Source organism: Cynocephalus volans, chromosome 1 (assembly GCF_027409185.1).
Source record: "Cynocephalus volans isolate mCynVol1 chromosome 1, mCynVol1.pri, whole genome shotgun sequence".
Taxonomy (NCBI): domain Eukaryota; kingdom Metazoa; phylum Chordata; class Mammalia; order Dermoptera; family Cynocephalidae; genus Cynocephalus; species Cynocephalus volans.
In genome coordinates this window covers 69,322,981-69,341,851 of record NC_084460.1, presented here as the reverse complement: position 1 = coordinate 69,341,851, position 18,871 = coordinate 69,322,981, and the positions used below count along the sequence as shown (strand labels likewise).

Here is an 18,871-nt window from a genome sequence, read left to right as displayed (position 1 = left end):
ACTAGTTAGTAAAATGTGTCAATATTGGTCCATTAACAATGACAAATGTTTAATGCTAATTTAAGATGTTAATAGTAGGGTAAATGGGAAGTCTGTATTATCCATACAATTTTTCTGTCAATCAAAAACCTCTAAAATTTTTAAAGTTTATTAAAAAAATTAAGACTTCTTTTTTACTTTACTCTTTTAAGAGGTGATGTTGCAATCATTCTTTAGGATTTAAGTATTCAAGATCTATTGTCAGAAATTGCTTACACCAATTAATTCTCTTAGAATCTACTTTGAGATTCTAATATTGCTAAAGACATGGCGCATGCCCAAACTATCATTAATTTAAACATAAATTAATTTGGCATAGGCAGGAATCTTGAGAGAAACGTAGGAGAGAGTGGGATTCAGAAATAAACAAATATCCAAGCTCTCTGGTCAAATCAAGATTTGGTCAGAGTGGTGGCCTATTTTAGCTAAGTTAGTCAATTATCAGGACAAAAACACTTTTTTTAAACAAATGCTGTTTCTTTTACTGACAAATCATTATGCAAAATAATATCATGGATCTTGAAAAATCACTGTATAATTTTTTCTCACTATGAATAGTTTCTTTTAGAAGTACATACTTCCTAGTTTCTAGGAAACTTTAGTATTATTCTGTCATGCATTAATATATTTCAAATACATTTACAGATAGAGCTTATGTGAGTGTTTGTGCCAGATATTATTTTGCAAACATATTCCTTCTTCCATTTACTTTCTAACTAAATGTAAAAATAAGATACCTTTGACCTGGAAAGGAGTGTTTAAAATAAGAACCAGATTCTAAACTAAAATGGGACCAAGTTTTGAGAAGGAAGAAATTTAAACTGCCAGTCCAAAAGTTCATGTTTTCCTACTTAGCTATTAAAATTTCTAAGAGCATGAAGGGTAGTCACCCAAACTTGAGCCTCTGGTGGGAGATAGAAAAGCACCATGGATTTAGTGCAGAGTCTTGTGAAATCTGTAGCTGGAAGAAGTGCCAATTTGGGACTTGGTGTCAGGAGGCTATTCGCAGGCTCAGTCAACCGAGCCAGAGAGCAGGTCCCATCAAGAACTCAAGTATAAGCCTGGCAGAGAACACTGACTGAGTTGGAAGTGGCATTAGGATGCCAAGGGGGTCAGCGTATCAGGCAAGAGAATCCATATACCCACATGCTTCTTACTGGCTATGAAGTACTAAGACAGGAAATGAGGCATGAATGGAAATGAAAAATTAAAAGTCTTTCTTCACATGATTCCCAATCTGATAGTAAGGGCCATATTTCTTCCACGGATAAAAAAGAAAAAAAAAAAAAAAGACCCTGGAAATGAGTCAGTACTTCAGTGCATGTGCTGGTTTTCCCACAAGACAGTCTCTAGAATGTGTAAGTTCTAACTCCCGCAACTAATATTGGAGGTAGCATATCAAACAGTGATTGGCAAAACTCTTCCTTCTGGAAAAACAGAAAATGAGAAGGCAGATGTTCTTTCTGACTAAGTAATTTCATAGCAGATTCTCTATCAGGTTGTATATTCCTGCTAAAAAGGCCAAGTTCATAGGCTAGTATGAACTTGTCGTTTTGGTTAACCAAATGATTGATAAAATCCTCATCACGAAGTGGGAAAAACTCAGCTACAAATATTATTTAAATATCTGATGTGAATACCAGTGGTCATTAGCTAAATGCTCCCTTGGGATAGTGTTCAATTCAAGTTTGTCTCTGATACAATGTGAGTACTTTTCCTCTGTACTCCTTTGACCCAAGGAATATTATTCTATCCTAGATCTTATCAAAATGTAACACAATCTTTTACGAACCTCTCTCTCTAACTTGAATGTAAAGCAGAAACCATGCTTTTTCAGCTTTGAATCCAAAGCTCCTATAATAGTGCCTTGCTGTTTGACTTTTCAAAGTCCAAGAATCAACTGGAAACCAAAGTTGAAGAGTGGCCAAGATATGTAGTTGATGTAAACATTAGCTCAAAATTGGACATTGGTTAAAATTTTTGCTGATTGCACATGAATATTATTAGTTGATTCTAATTCTCTATGGAAGAAATCAATATAAAAGCATGGTGTGTGTAGATGCAGATATGTATTCCCTGACTAGCCAATGTCTTTATCAAGAAAACAACGAGCATATCCGTCAGTGTTCATGTTTTGATTCTAAAAATTTTGATTGTTTTGTTGTGTCCTTATGAAATGCAATAATGACAAGCACAATTAGCAAAATATGTACAAAATATTTGTATAATAATTTGTTACACTTTACTTATAAGAAGTGATTGTTGTTAGTGAGAATTTTTATATACTAATAATTTCACTTAGGAGAGAATGAAGATTCAGATATATAATAAGGAAAATTAGATAAATGATTGCAAGTACTTATATTTAATAAAATTTAAGTACTAAATATGCATGGAGAATGCTAAATATTATGTGAAAATGATTTTTTAAATGTCATAGATCTGATTCTACTTATTAAGCTTTACAATTTCCCAAGTTGACTCATGTCAATTTGGGAAACTCAAAGTTAAATAAAACCATACCCTTTTATACTGTTGTGTGCTGTTAAGTACATGCAATACTGCATATACCTCAGTATACTAAAGTTTCAAAGGCTGGTTTGAATTGCCTTATAAATCAGAAAACTTTCATCAGTTAGTGAATTTGCCTGGAAAATTGATTAGGCTTTCAATGCAATGGTTTTTAAATAATAATAACTGTTATCATTACAATTGAGTAAATTCTATTTCTTTGTGGTCCTGAAAAATACAGATATCTTCTGCGTGGATTGTTTACAAGGGAGGCTTATTAAATGGAGATACAGAAAAAGCAATCGTGTCTATTTAATTTCCTGAACCCCCCTTATGGCTGGTTATTGAATTGCAAGTCAGTTTCAGCAGGCAGTCCTGACCTTGAAGCAGGGAAGAGTGCTGATTGAGGCTGTTATGAGCAAGAAGATGGCATTATGCTGAGTCAATAAAAATCAAAAATAAAAGGAGTGAGTGAGAGCTTCAGCATCCATCTTCAGATTTGCTCATTTCCTTTGGGAAGGGCGTGAGTCCCTTTCCACTGATCTTTTCTGCAAAAAGTGATCCTCAAAGGCCTATTCACTGGTGCTTAGGGACGTTTAAGTAAACATAAATACCAAGTGCAAAAATGCTACCTCCAGTAGGAAATGTAACCTTACGGTAATACTTGCAATTACCAGGTGGCTACAATTAACATCTTTTGTTTTCCAAGAAATTTAGTACAACATGATTCATATTTGGCTGAAAAAATATAATTTGTAAATAAAAACCTACGTCGTATGTTCATATGTTAGATAACCACTGGGTGGACTAATTTTTTTTTTTTCCTCTAATGGGTAGAAAGCTGAAGCATTTAACACGCATGCAGTAAGCACAGTCTACATGCTGTGATCACCCTACTCAAATGCATCACTATCTCATCTTTCTGCTGATTCATGAGAAGTGCACACGTTTCACAGAGAAAAGCTTCCTTTACCTTAGGTTTTGGAATTCCCCTTTGTGCACCCCAAAAATAGCCAGCTGGGTGTGGGAGGCATGCTAAGGCCTCACTGAGTAACAGCAGGCTCCAAATGCAGTGTCACAGCTCCAGTGCTTCCCCTGCTCCTAGTTCATATTTCATCACTTTGTTCACTCAGCAAACACCTACTAGAGACGTTTTATATGCAAGCCCAAGGCACTGTAGTTGGCGCTGTGAAAAACAGATCTCTATATTCTGGAAGAGTACGTGAAACATGGACCTAAATAACTACAGGATATGGGAGAGAGTGAAATTGCCTTAATATGATTGAGGTAGAGTTGTATAGGGCCCACAGGAAGTGAGACTCCTGGCTGGGGCATAAGAGGGTGTTTTATGGAGATGGTCAAGTCCTGTAGATTGGGCCTTGATGATGGCAAGGACTTGGGCCTGCAGAAATGGAGGTGTTAATGGACATACCTTTGCTTCTTCCTTTATGTATAGTTTCTCTCTCTTTTGTTCTAGTCTCTCAAAATGCACTGTCATAAAAGGATCATGTAAGCACATGAAAACAATCAAGATTTTTTAAGGTCTTTATCTTCCTCAAGGTATTTAAGGTCTTAACTTCCTCAAGGTATACACTTCAATAAGCTATTAATTTCTAAGCATCAGGAGAGAATCTCTAATGATAGAAATACTGGCACAGTACCAGGCCATAAGTGATACCACTTGGTGATACTCGGTTAGGGAGATTTTGTAATCCTCTCGAATCCCAATATGTAGGAAATTGCCTTTTCCATCTACAATCAGTGTAGTGTAATGGAACAACTGTACCCAGGAGGAAGAGTGGAACTAAAGCCTTGGGCATGTTGGTTAACTTTCCTGACTCTCAGTCCCCCCATTCTTACCAATTAATAAGGTTATATCTAGCTTTAGGAGGGCAAATTAGCACATCTTAACTTGCCCAGTTGGTAGCCTTAAGCATGTTAACCCCACAGATACATAGTCAGCTATATTCCAATAAAAAATAAATTAATTTTTAAAAAAGACTTACTAGTTAATAACCACAAACGTAAAGAAAAGTCTTTGCTGATTTTCACATATACTGGTCATCTGTTTCTGTATATTTGCTCACCCTGGATTACATAACCTTTAAGAATCATTTCAATTCTACATTTCTATTGTTAGGTTGGTAAGACTTTAAATATTACAAAAAGCTTGGCTTTAGGAGCTAAGCTACCTTAAGATAGTTACTTAACTTTTTCAAAATTCATATAACCTTTATGAGTGATGCAACTACTAATTTCTGCTTTTCAATGCTATCATAAGGAATCAGTAATGATATATTAGTGAAAGCACAGGGCAGCACCTGTACAAGGTGTGGAGCGTTCTGCTCCTCTTTCCTCCGTAGTAGAATTCCTGAGAACTGTGGATGCTGCTGACCAGCAGGGGGCAGCACTGCTGGACTTGGCTTTGCACAGGTCACCCGGCTTGCCTCAACAGAGATGTATGTGCTCCGTGCTGAATATGACTTCTATTTCGTAGCCGGCGGTGCTAACTATAAGTAGATACCTGCCACCTTTTTCAGGAAGTCTTTTTCTCAAATTATCCATTGCACCTGGCAATTCATGAAAGGCTAAAAAAAGTAGTTCAGGAGATAAAAAATCATTAAAATTGGACTTGTATTTGAAGTTTTAGAGATTGGAAAAGGGGGAAAAAAAAATACCAACAACAACAAATTATGGAGAAGAGGGTTTAATTTAAGCCAAAGTCAAATATGAAAAGTCCATTATAAAATACTAGCAAATAGTTTTCCAATGGAAGGCAAAATTCAATCTATTTAATGTATTCACATTTATATTAAAATCAACTTTGACTCCTCTTGGTGTCTCAGTTCCCATACTCATTAACTTATCTTTTTACTGCTACAATTTTTTTATATGTATACAGCTTATCATTCAATAATACTGCAGATTCTAAAAAGGCCTGGATGGTGACTTACACTTCTTGACATCTATAATACCATAAGTGAGGTCCAGTAAATGCACTTGTTTATTGAAAACCACCTCTCTCAGCTCCCTAGTGTTCAGGCATTTCTTTGAGGAGTTCTGTGTCCATTGGAAGAAGAACAAAATGTGTTGGGAACAATAGCATTCATTGTTTCATGAATACTTCTTTTCATCAACACTTCCAATGAGTACCCAGGAATAGGAGGAAAATAATAAACAATAAATGTATTTTAAGATCATGGTTAAGGCTTTTCTAGTTTTGGTCTTAAAGTGCAGGCTCTGAAAGATTACATATTAGTTTCTCAAATCCCTTATTTACATTTCAGTGTTACGTTTACATGGTTTGTAGCTGACCTTTCTTCTATGCATGACATATTATTTCTTATTTACTTAGGGTGATCTCATTACTTATCCAGTGCTACTTTATTTGTCCAGTCATTGATTTAACGTAGACTGGTAAACTATGTGTGCTACTGACTTGGCTCAGAGGGCACTTCTAAAAGTTCATGGAAAAGCAGAATTAAAAGATAATACAAATCTTTCCATGAGCTTTTTGAAATATTCTTGAATGTTCAGAGTAAAAAAGGTAGAAAAATTATGGCTTCTGCCGAAGGAAGCTCCATGGTTCCAAACCTGGCTCTATAGAACGGAGTAGATAAAAAAGTAAAATAGAACTGTGATTATGTTTTCAATACTTTAAAAAGCCTAAGGAAAATGGTGTATTAATCAATGATCAAAGGGTACATTGGCAAATTAAAACTCACATTTCATATTTTCCCCTAGAATTATATAAACACAATGTATAATATTTGCTTTTGCAAGATGAAGAGACACTTTGACCATTTTTTATGTATGTGTTCAGTAATACAGATGATAATGGCAATTGTTTCTGCAGTAAACGTAAGTCCTTCAGAACAGGTGCTCTGCTCAGGTGGGAATGATTAAAGAAAAAATGTTAGCATTGACAATGTGGAATCAGGGAACTAACTGCAAACTTTAAAAAAGCAAATTACATTTTTAAATTTATGTATTATGAATATTAGTTTCTACTTTAAGATGTTTATGGTGATTGAGACTAAGTATTAGGCTCTCAATAAAAATGTGCATTTTTATTCATAGTGGTCATGATTACTCATAATTCTTCACCTAATAGTAACTGGTGTAAAAGTCCCATGCATAAACACATGGATGTTGTGGTCATTTAGTCTGTAAGTGGGAAAAAAGAACGTGAAAAGCCAAATGATATACACAGAATATTCCATAAAGGGTTGTCCCATTCAAGCACTGAGTAATAACAAAAAGATATTATGGGATGAGTTACTCAGAAAACATAGCAACACATTTGGCAATGTAACTCTACTTTTTCAAGTCATATTTCATCACATTTATGACGCCTCTCCGTATATTTTTTCTCTGGGAGTTTTATTGTGAAAGTTGTTCCTTCAGTAAATGTCTTATCACTATACCGTAATTTACTATTCCTTCTTCATCAAATAAGACAAAAGACATAATGTGTTATATTACCTGTGTCTTTGGAACTGACTGTAATCTCAAACGAATGAGCTGTTAATTCAAATTATTCTCAACATGTTTTCAGCGTTACCAGCAAGCACTCTATTAGAATTATCATTATTAACATTGCAGATAGCATTTAAATGGATGCCCTGAATAGAGGGAGGAAAGTAACAAGAGAAATATTTAATTCAGGAACACTTTACTGATATAGTCACCAGAAATAAAGTGCATTAATGGTATAAGAATTGGTCATCTGTGCAAGTATCTTAGGTCTACTGTATATTCTTAGGCTATTTTATGTCTACTTATGGATCAAACTCACAACTCTGGTAAAACTTTCTAGCATTTTACTAATTTGGATGTTCTACTATACACATCACTTTCACAGGCTGTCCTTGCTCAGTAGCATTTAACTTTTGTTCACTGATTTATTTATTCAGCACGTGACTTGTTTAGTCTCACACACCACACTAAGAGACAGACGCCAAAACGAAAAATAGTGGCCTTTGTGCTGGAGGTCCTTGTAATCTTGTGACTGGTAGAAAGACACTAACAGTATAACTGGATTAAGATGCAGTATCCTCCTGTGCAACAATAAGATATTTTAACTGAGTCCTCACATGTTCTAAACATGATTTAGCATTTTATTATTTAATTGAGTTCTCACAATAATCATATAATTGTTATCAATATCCAAATTTTATGAGACAGGAAGTAGAGGCTTAGAGAAGTTAAATAACTTGTTTGATGTATTATAATTAATTAGTGGTAGAGTTTAGGTTTAAAACCAAACTGTGTGAGCACAAAGCCCAGCTCCTTAGCCATCGTGCTGAATGGCGCCTCACACAGGACACTTCAGATACTGAAGAAAATTTTTGTTGGTGACCTGAGGGAAGGAAACTTATTCTGGATCAACAAAGGAATTCCATAGTAACATGTTCTTGTGTCACTCTTCAGTTTATAGACTGTGTAGATTTCCACACATATTTCCTAAATTGATCCTCATTATTATAATAAGGATGTTGTTGTGATTATTGTTATAATACAGACAGTGTTATCGAGGCTCAGAAAGTCTGGGTGACCGCTCAAGATTACCCAGGAAGTGTAAGTGACAAGGCTGGGGTTTGAACTCAAGTCTTTTAATTCAAACTGTGGTCATTTCCACCCACTGTGTTGCCTTTTGATGACTGGCCGAATGAAAGATGAAGGGGCCACCAGCAGGTGATGTGAAGGTGGCAAAGACTCGGAAGGGACCAGTGGGAAGACCCTGGTGCAGGTGTGGTTGATCTGCATAAGAGCCCTAAGGCACCTCCATGGGTTCTCAGTGATGGGGAGGTTACGCTAAGCACAGGGAAGAGACACACTGAAGAAAGAGACAAAACCCCAGGGCTGTGCAAATAGCAGCATCTGTGAAGCAAGTTCGGACTTTTGTGCATGCAGGATGGAAAGGACTTTTAAGTTCTACACGTACTATTTTACACTTGCACACGCTAAAGACTTGTGATCCTAGGGCCTCTGTCATGGAATTTTATTAATGAGACGTGCAGGAGGCAGGCTTCATTCTCAGAGAACCTGGTGCTAAATAGAAAATTCAGTGGATGCTTTTTAGCATTCAAAGATCAGCTCTACTAAGAAGATATTTTATTGAAAATGCTTAAGTCTGTTGTTTAGGGTTTCCATCAAAACTTTGTTTGATCTTTGACTTTATGAGAAGTGCAAAATCTGAATTCTGATGCTATGCAGTTTCATGTCCAAACGTGTGAGGAACACAAGTTCTTATTAATTGAAGTATTAAAAAGAAAATAATTATTTTATCTCTTGGGGCTGAAACTCATTATGTTAATGGCCCATTCTCTTGGAAGAAGGAACAGCCTGAACCCAATGGAATCACAATCCTTAGTTTAACTAGAATTTTTTGATGCTTTTGGAGTGTCATTCTAAATGTCAGTGACAATCTTTTGCAGGACCAGAGGTGAGAAGTAAAATGTGAAAAATGTTGAGCTAAGTGCGATAATTATAAAATATATTCCCTTGCTTGTATAAATTCATTATGTGCACTATTTTATTTCTTGTCTCTTCTATCAGCAACAAACAAAATGATGAATGAAGGAACAACTAAACAATTGGGGGGTTGGTGTTAGGTGGTTTTATTAAAAGGAAATTTGTATTTTAAGAGTGATTCATGTCAGAGTTTCCTTCTTTGAACTTGATGAGGGGAAAGAGGAACACTTTAAATTACAACATACAGCTTTCAAAGAAGTCACAGAATTGGAGGTGGGGACTGAGGCAGAGGAGTGAAATGGAAGTTCACAAATCTGAAGCACATGGGCAAGAAACCAGTTCCAAGAGATTCTAATGACATCACAAGTTTGAGCATTAAGAAAGCATGAATAGTTGTTTTTTTTTTTCTTTGTTTTTGGGGGTTTTTTTGTTTGTTTTTTTGTTTTTTGCTCCCACTTATGAGAGAGGATCTGTGGCATTTCTCTTTCTGTACCTGGCTTATGTCACTTAACATGATTTTCTCCAAGCTCACTCATCTTGCTGCACATGGTGGGATTTCATTCTTTTTGATAGCCGAGTACTATTCCATTGTGTAATTATCACACGTTTTTCTTATTCAGTCATCTGACGATGGACATTTAGGTTGATTCCAACTATTGGCTATTGTAAATAAAGCTGCAGTAAACATGGGAGTGCAGGTGTCCCTTTGACATGATGATTTCCATTCCTTTGGGTATATCCCCAGCTTTTAGATCGCTGGATCATAGGTAGTTCTATCTGTAGTTGTTTGAGGAACCTCCATACCGTTTTTTATAATGGCTGCACTAATTTGCAGTCCTACCAACAACATAGGAGGGTTTCCTTTTCTCCACACCTAACCAGCATTTATTATTCTCTGTCTTTTGGTATTAGCTGGCATAACTGGAGTGAAATGATATCTCTAAAAGGTTTGCATTTCCCAAATGCTGAGCATTTTTTCTTGTGATGTTGAGCATTTTTTTCATGTGTCTGTTGGCCATTCGTGTGTCTTCCCTGCCTATTCAGCCCCTTTGCCCATTTTTTAATCAGGTTACTTGTTTTTTAAATAAGGTGTTTCAGTCCCTTGTATATTCTGGATATTAATCCTTTTTTGGATGCATAGTTTGCAAATATGTTCTCCCACTTTGTAGGTTGTCTTTTCATTCTGTTAATTGTTTCTTTTGCTGTGCAGAAGCTTTTTAGTTTGATATAGTCCTATTTGTTCATTTTTTCTTTTGTTGCCTGTTCTTTTGGGGTATTATTCATAAAGTCTTTGCCCAGGCCTACTTGCTGAAGTGTTTCCCTCTATGTTTTCTTTTAGGAGTTTTATAGTTTCAGGTCTGATATGTAAGTCTTTAATCCATTTTGATTTGATTTTGGTACATGGCAAGAGGTACAGGTCTAGTGTCATTCTTCTAAATAAAAATGCCCAGTTTCTCCAGTACCATTTATTGAAGAGGCTACCTTTTCTCCAGTGTATGTTCTTGGTGCCTTTGTTGAAGATCAGTTGGCTGTAAGTATGTAGTTTGATTTCTGGATTCTCTGTTCTGTTCCACTAGTCCAAGTGCCTGTTTTTATGTCAGTACCATGCTGTGTTGGTTATTATAGCTTTGCAATATAATTTGAAGTCAGGTAAGTTATGCCTTCAGCTTTATTTATTTATTTATTTTTCTTGCTCAGGATTGCTTTGGCTATTTGGGATCTTTTGTTGTTCCATATGAATGTTAGGATTGTTTTTTCTGTTCTGTGAGCAATACTTATGGTAGTTGATGGGGATTGCATTGAATCAGTTGATTGCCTTGGGGAGTAAGGACATTTTTACAATCCAAGAGCATGGAATATCTTTCCATCTTTTTGTGTCTTCTTTAATTTCCTTCAGCAGTGATTCATAGTTTTCATTGTAGAGATCTTTTACCGCCTTGGTTATCTCTAGTTATTTTATTTTTGGGGTGACTATTGTAAATGGGCCTGAAGAAAGCATAAATAGATTAAAGTAATTACTAGAAAAAAAATGTATCTTGAATTTTTTAATTTGTCAAAAATGCTGTCTTTCATAAAAAACAAACAAACAAAAACAAAACAAAACAAAAACTTATGATTTGTGTAAGCTTAAAGCTTATGTTGTGAGTACTGGAACAAAGGAGTGATATTGGAGATAGAGCAACAAGAAGTGTCATATTCAAATTGAAACCCTTAATTTTGAAGGCAGCATCAGTCTGTTAAGACTGAACTCTGGGAGGGAGATCAGCGTATCTGTTGTTCATTTTAATTGGGTCCTACAGCACGGCATTCAACAGAGGGAGGCATGATAAAAGCCCCTCTGAGAATAAAGGTTCCTTATTAATGCTCTTATTTCACCCTGAATCTGCAATAGACCTATGATAAGAGCAGTTCTGCAATAGCATGTTTTATTCTGCCAAAACACTGATTATTTATGAATATACTCTCAGCATGCACCCCTACCCAAGTGTACACTGAAAGTGGCATAAATGCTTTGCCCTATCAAGGTAAGTGAAGAGATGACATAACCTCATTTGTCTGAAGTGCCTACATCATGAGTTCTTCTCTTTCCCCTAGTCTGAGCAGTACCTAATTATCACAGAACCTATACCAGGTTGCAATCATCTATTTGTTTTTCTGTCTTCACTACTTGATCGTGTGGTTTTTGAAGCAGAACCGCATTTTGTATTTTATTTTCATGAACGATTATGTTAACACAGTGACTGTCATGTACTGACACTTTGACACTACCTGCTCATTGAGTAAGTGGATAAAACCTAGCAGGAACCTCTAGTGAGATTTTAAAGGGTTAAAGAAAGAGGGGAAACATTGTGCCAAGCAAACTTTTAAAAGTTGCAAAAAGCTCTAATTTTTCTTGCTTTAAAAATGTTTTTTCTTCATTTTCATTTATTCTCACTAATTGTCATTTATCAGCAAAGCTGTTCCCCATCACCTCTTCATCCTGCCTTCCCTGCAGTTAGCTCTTGGGGTCAGATGGAGGACAGGGAATGGAGCTCCTGCCTGCTGCTGCCTTCGCAGTCAGTGCCTCATGGAGCATCTTTGAGGTTGTCTCTATCTCTACATTTTTCAGTTTAGACACAAAATTGTTTGAACCTATTAGAATCGAGATTGCTTATTGAAGCCCTCATGAATTCACACTTTTTCTGTGCCAGAATCCGGTCTCCTGGGTGTTCTTTTGCAAACTCTCCATCTTCACAAACTCTTCTTCATTTCTTACTGAAATGCAGTGGTTACAGTGCAAGAATAGTCTTAATAGAAAAAAAAAAAAAAAGCCATACATGCTACAGAGGGTTCTTTTTTTTCAATGTCCACTGCAGCAGGTTTCTGTAGTTAGAGCTCTGTGCAGTCGTTGGGTTCACAGACAGAATTATAGATGCTTCTCAGCATTGGACTCATTTCAGCTCTAGATGGCAACTTTTTTTCACTCAGCTGAAAACTAACCTGGGTTCTGTCCACATCAGTGTTTTTATATACGAGCCAAGGTCTCTGTGAAGACATATATGTTGATATTTGAAGGCTGAGACTATGTGACTTCTTTGCTCCAAGGTAGAAAAGTGGAAGAAGAGAGGTGAGCAAACAGCTGTAAAATTTCAAAGCTTCATTTCATAATGACTGCCTTTTAAGAGTAAGAACAAAAGCAGAGTATACAGCTTGTACTGCATACTAATCAAAATTTATTCATAAAGTTCAAGTTCAAACCTCACTGTGTCTAAATATTTTCATTATTTATTACAATTAGCATATGCATGATTCATGTACCTGTCTGCCTTTTTCAAGAGAGCTGGTCCTGTGCAATAGCACTTGAGGAAAATTTGGACAAATTTCTCCCACTAGATTGTGATAACGATCCCAGTGGAGCCACGTAGTGTCAGTCAGCAAGATGTAGCACTGTTCCACATATAAATGTTCACAGGGTGTGGAAACGGTACAATGCTGAAATGTATTAATTAGCATCTTAGAGGCGGAAGGTAAGGAAAATTAGTCTTCATGTTATGATTTGAAAAATGAGTCATGGTAGTTAATTAACCTATCTAATACCTCAAGGTAAATGAATGCCTGAATCACTTCACAATTAACAATTTAAATAAACCAACTTTTAAAGTAGCCTTATAATACCTATATTTAAAATTGGAAAGCTGAAGCTCTGATAGCTGATCTTTTTCCTGTGTTACTTGTGTATGTCCAGTGTTCTATCTATCAACTCATTTGATGGCTGGGAGCATCTCCATTTATTTTTCACATCCCACTCGGAATCTGATAGTTACTTTAATCTAGAAGGTGCTTAACAAAATTCTCAAAAAATAAATTACATTTCCCTCTCTGTACTCAAAATCTGTTAGGAAAATTTCCAGAATGAGAAAAAGATGTAGCATTTGAAACAACCAGCACTTAGTGGTCTTTGCAATGTTCACTGGCTTGACATAAATATTTGCATATCTTCCATGAGATATTATACTGTTGAGAATTACACATTTTTGTAGCTACAGGACCCTGGCACAGTGTCTTCCACCTGAGAGGTATTTGGTAAGAGCTGAACTAAAATAAACTGACCAAAATCAAAGGAAATCCACTTTGGTAAATAAGAGAAAATAGTGCCGTAACTGTTAAATATAAACTCACATATGTTTATTAAAATTTCATCTTTTGGGCAATCAGATTACTCATGCACAAAACATGGATGATAAATTTGTGTGAGGATAATTTCAACATCTCTACCTTATAGCTCAATCACCTTAGAATTTATAAGTGTCCACTGGACTTGTATACCTAAATGTCTCACAGGTATCTCAAATTCATCACACTTGTGTGTAAGCCTGAACTCATTATCCCTCCCCCTACTTCCAAAATAACTGGTTTTAACTCTTGTTTTCTTTATTTTAGCTAATGGTGTGCTCATGTGTTTGGCTTCCTAAACAGTAAATCTCCAGATCTTCCTAGACTATTAGCTCTGTGCATTAACCTTCATCAAAATCAACCTGCCTCCAATCCTGTCAAACTTAATCCCAAAAGATATTTCAATTATAGCCTCTCCTTTCCATCACCATTGTCACTGTTGAAATTCAATCCCTTATCTTCTCTCTTGCACTAATGAACAAGTGCCTATCGATTGTCCTTGACTTGAATCCCTGTCTTCTCAAGTGCATCCTGCCCAGGGCTTCTAGGGTTATCTTCTTAAAAGCAGATCACTCCCAGATTCTTAATAACTATAGGAAAATGTCCAAACATCTTTCTCATGTAAGAACTTTCATAATGGAGCCGTGCCCAGGAGCCGACACAGCTGCATGCCCTGCTTCCACCTGAGCACCAGACAGGGAGCTCACAGGCCCCACTGAACTACTATGCAGGCTGCACAGGTGAGCACACTCAGTACCCAACCCACACCTGGGGACTGACACAGCCACATGCCCTGCCCACAACCAAGCCCAGGAGATGGGGCTTGCAGGCCCCACTGAAGCATCACACAGTCCACACAGGTGAGGACTTGCAGGACCCACACACTGACTGAACAGGAGACAAGGCAGCCCACCACACACTCAACTGCACTGATATAAGAGGAGTCACCAACAGAATGTACAAACAGAGGAGGAACTCTTCCCCCTCATAACACACTCCAGAGTGATAGAAGAATTAATTGTTCTATCAGATGACCAAACATCAGCATAAAAATAGTAGAACTACAAATAAACAAGAAAGATATGACACCTCCAAAGGAATATGGTATTTCCAAGTACTGAACCCCAAAGAGCAAGAAACTCTCGTGATGTCTGAAAAGGAATTCCGAGCACTGATTTTTAAGAAAACTTCAATAAATAAGAGAAGAATCAACTAGAGAACAAAATGAAACAAGAAAAAATAACCAGGGTATGAAGGAGGAAATTTACAAAGCGATTAATAACTTAGAAAAGAATATAACAGAACTCCTACAAATGAAGGATTCTCTCAAATGAAATAAAAAACAGAACAGAAATCTTGAGCATCAGGCTAGACCAAGCAGAAGAAAGAATCTCAGAATTCAAAGATGGTCTTTTTGAAATAACCCAGGCAGACAAGAAAAAGGAAAAAAGAATTTTAAAAAGTGAAGAAAATTTAAGAGAGTTGGCAGACCACTTCAAGCACACAAACAGTAGAATCATGGGTATTCCAGAAGGGGAGTAAAATGGAAAAGGCATTGAAACCTTATTCAAGGAAGTAATAACAGAAAATTTCCCAGGTATAGGGAGGGATGCAGACTTTCAAATACAGGAAGCCCAAAGATCCCCAAACAGATTCAGTTGAAAAAGATTCTCTCCAAGACATGTGATAGTCAAGCTGTCAAAACTCAAAGACAAAGAGAGAATTCTAAAATCAGCAAGAGAAAAGCACCAAGTCACCTATAAAAGAGCCCCCATGAGACTAACAGCAGACTTCTCAACTGAACCTCACAGGCCAGAAGAAAATGGGATTATATATTCAAAAGAGTAAAAGAAAAAAATTGTCAGCCAAGAATCCTATACCCAGCACAGCATGGTACTGGCATAAAAACAGACACTTCGATCAATGGAACACAATAGAAAACCTGGAAATCAACCCACATACTTATAGCCAACTGATCTTTGACAAAGGCAGCAAGAACATACCTTGAGGAAAAGACAGCCTCTTCAATAAATGGTGCTGGGGAAATTGGAAATCCATATGCAGAAAAATGAAACTGGACCCGTACCTCTCACCATATACCACAACGAATTCAAAATGGATTAAAGACTTAAACATAAGACCTGAAATCATAGATTTACTAAAGAAAAATATAAGGGAAACACTCCAGGTAATAGGGCTGGGCAAAGACTTTATGAATAAGACCCCCAAAACACAAGCGACAAAAGAAAAAATAAATAAATGGGATTACATCAAACTAAAAAGATTCTGTACAGCAAAGGAAATAAACAACAGAAAAGAACGACAACCTACAGATTGGGAGAAAATATTTACAAACCATACATCTGACAAGGGGTTTATATCCAGAATACACAAATAACTCAAACAACTATATAGCATAAAAACGAACATTCCAATAAAAAAATGGGCAAATGAGATGAATAGACATTTTTCAAAGGAAGACGTACAAATGGCCAACAGGTACATGAAGAAATGCTCAGCATCACTAGTCATCAAGAAATTCAAATCAAAACCACTCTGAGATTTCATCTCACCCCAGTTAGACTGGCCATTATTACAAAGACCTAAAATAACAAATGCTGGTGAGGATGCAGGGAAAGGGGAACTCTTCTACACTGTTGGTGGGACTGTAAATTAGCACAGCCATTATGGAAAACAGTATGCAGGTTTCTCAAACAACTGCAGATTGAGGTACCATATGATCCAGCAATCCCACTACTGGGTATATATCCAAAGGAATGGAAATCATCATGTTAAAGGGAGACCTGCACTCCCGTGGTTATCACAGTGCTATTTACAGTAGCCAAATTATGGAACCAACCTAAGTGTCCACTGCTGGACAACTGGATAAGTAAATTGTGTTATATATACACAATGGAGTACTACCTAGCCATAAAAAAGAATGAAATTCTACCATATGCAGCAACATGGATGAGTCTGGAGAAAATTATGTTAAGCGAAATAAGCCAGACAACGAAACAGAAATACCACACGTTCTCACTCATAACTGGCTTCTAGGAAGGAAGGAAGGGAGGAAAGAAAGAAAAGACCACAACAATATGTTGAACTTTCAGAAGGAGAGAAAAAAAAATCTAAGGATACTAGAGATGGGGTGAGGGAGGGAGGGGGTTTGGGAAGAGATAGGTCGAGTAAAGGGTATAAAGAAATATTACAATTTGTAAAAATGAATATGCTACTAATAAACTAAAATTTTAATTAAAAAAAGAAGTTTCATAATTCGTTCCCCAAATAGTATTTTTTCCTGTTTCATGCTGTCTAGCGACTTCCTCTGCCACCCTCCACCTCTGGATCATGTTGTTCTTGTTCTGCTTGATCCCATCTTTCTTTGTCTTTTCTTGGTGACTATTGCTTGTTTTCAGAGTAGTTATCCTTATATTCTTCACCTATAGAGCCCTCACAACTTAGCTCAAACTTCACCTCTTATGTGAAAGTTTCCATGAACCCATCGGTGGTTACCTACTCAGTTCTTGCATTTTTTCATACAGTTGTTAGAATTTACACCCACTTTATTATATCTCTCTTAACTGACTTGTCTCTTCCCACCGATGATGTATTCTTACCACCACGTAAAACTCTTACCTATTTTTTCATCCCCAGTACCCAATGTGTTTAGTACATAACAGGTACTGACTTCCTTCCTACTAAACAGTTTTTTCTTCCTCTCTTTACCACATTCAAAGATTTATTATCTTCTAAAATTATAGGTTTGAATCTGACTTGATAATGCATCCTTGTTTCATCTATGTGAATTAGGTGTTTATAAAATTAGGCATGGTTGTATGCCATTTGTCTAAACAAGAAATAAAAAGTATTCACACATCCCCAGGAATCAAATATTAAAATCATGTGGTTGCTGGTGGCACCTACTGGCCAAATGCGATATTGCATCCCTGATCTATTATTTTTCTAATAATAAAGGCAAGAGACAAGCTCTTCTGGGAGTTAAGGTAGTGGAGTTGTCAGTGGCCACTGTGGAAGTGGGGGGCTGCATCCAGGAAGGTTTTTCAGAGTTCATTAAGTGCTGAACACCAATCCAAGTAGCATTTACTGTTTGTACGTAAACCTTCCCTAGGGTGCAAAGCTAGCCAATATATCCAACTTGCAATTAATTGGAAGTTTCCGGTTTAGTCAGTCTATGCTTTCATGGGACCATATCCTAAGACAATCAATAGAAGATAATGTGAATCAGGAGTTACTTTAAATATGTGTGAGTGACAAATCACCTCCCTTCCGCTCGATACTGATTAAGCACTTGCCGTGCCAGAGCACTCTATGCATATGGAGTCCTTGCTTTCAATAATCATGTGCTCCATTTGGAATATAACAATTAGTTCAGTATAATAATGTGTCTACTGCAGATAACTAAACTCAGTGAATATCAATTCTACCCTTAGTATGAGGAATACAGGAAAACTCACATTTACATTTGAATCTAATGAGAATTAAAATGTAGTGTACACTTTCCACCTAAAATGTTCTCATGTACCCTATTGAAGTGATGCTGCTCAGCTTTACAACTTTTAATCAGAGATGAAGACCAAGACAAGGCAGTGATTTCCATGCTGAAATCAGGCTAGAGATTTCTGAAGCAAGGAAACTAAACTTTGAATGCATGAGCGAGAGATCTGAGCTTTCCAATCTCTAGCCATTCCCACACCCCCCCACACAAATGCACCTTCTGTCACAGAGGCTGAGCTCATCGGCTCTGAAGACAGATGGTTGGGTTAGCTGGGGTCCACTCTTTAATAGCTGTGTGATCCTGCCCATTCAGTAATCTCTCTCCACTTTAATTCCTTTTCAATAAAATAGAGATCATTGTGACATCTACCTGAGAATTTTTTTTATGAAGAATAAATGAAATAATGTATTTAAATCACTTAGAATATATACTTGACACATACTGTATGCTCAGAAAACATCGACTATTAATATTTTTAACTACAAGCAGACCACGAATCGTTTCCATAAAATCTTGGGTATCTCGTGCTTCAGTGCTCCGGCCCACACAGCTCCTTCTGCCTAGAGAAGCTCCCCTCACTTCTTTACATAGACATTTTTTATTTTTTCCTCATGCCCGCATCGTCCCTTCCCTAGAGTTTCCTTTGACGCCCTTAGCAGATGTTGACCACCA

At 36.7% G+C, this 18,871-nt stretch overlaps 1 pseudogene; it reads left to right on the top strand.

Moving 5' to 3' along the window:
* Positions 1–18,871, top strand: part of LOC134380245 (dynactin subunit 6-like) — a 69,631-nt pseudogene that overhangs the window by 50,607 nt on the left and 153 nt on the right.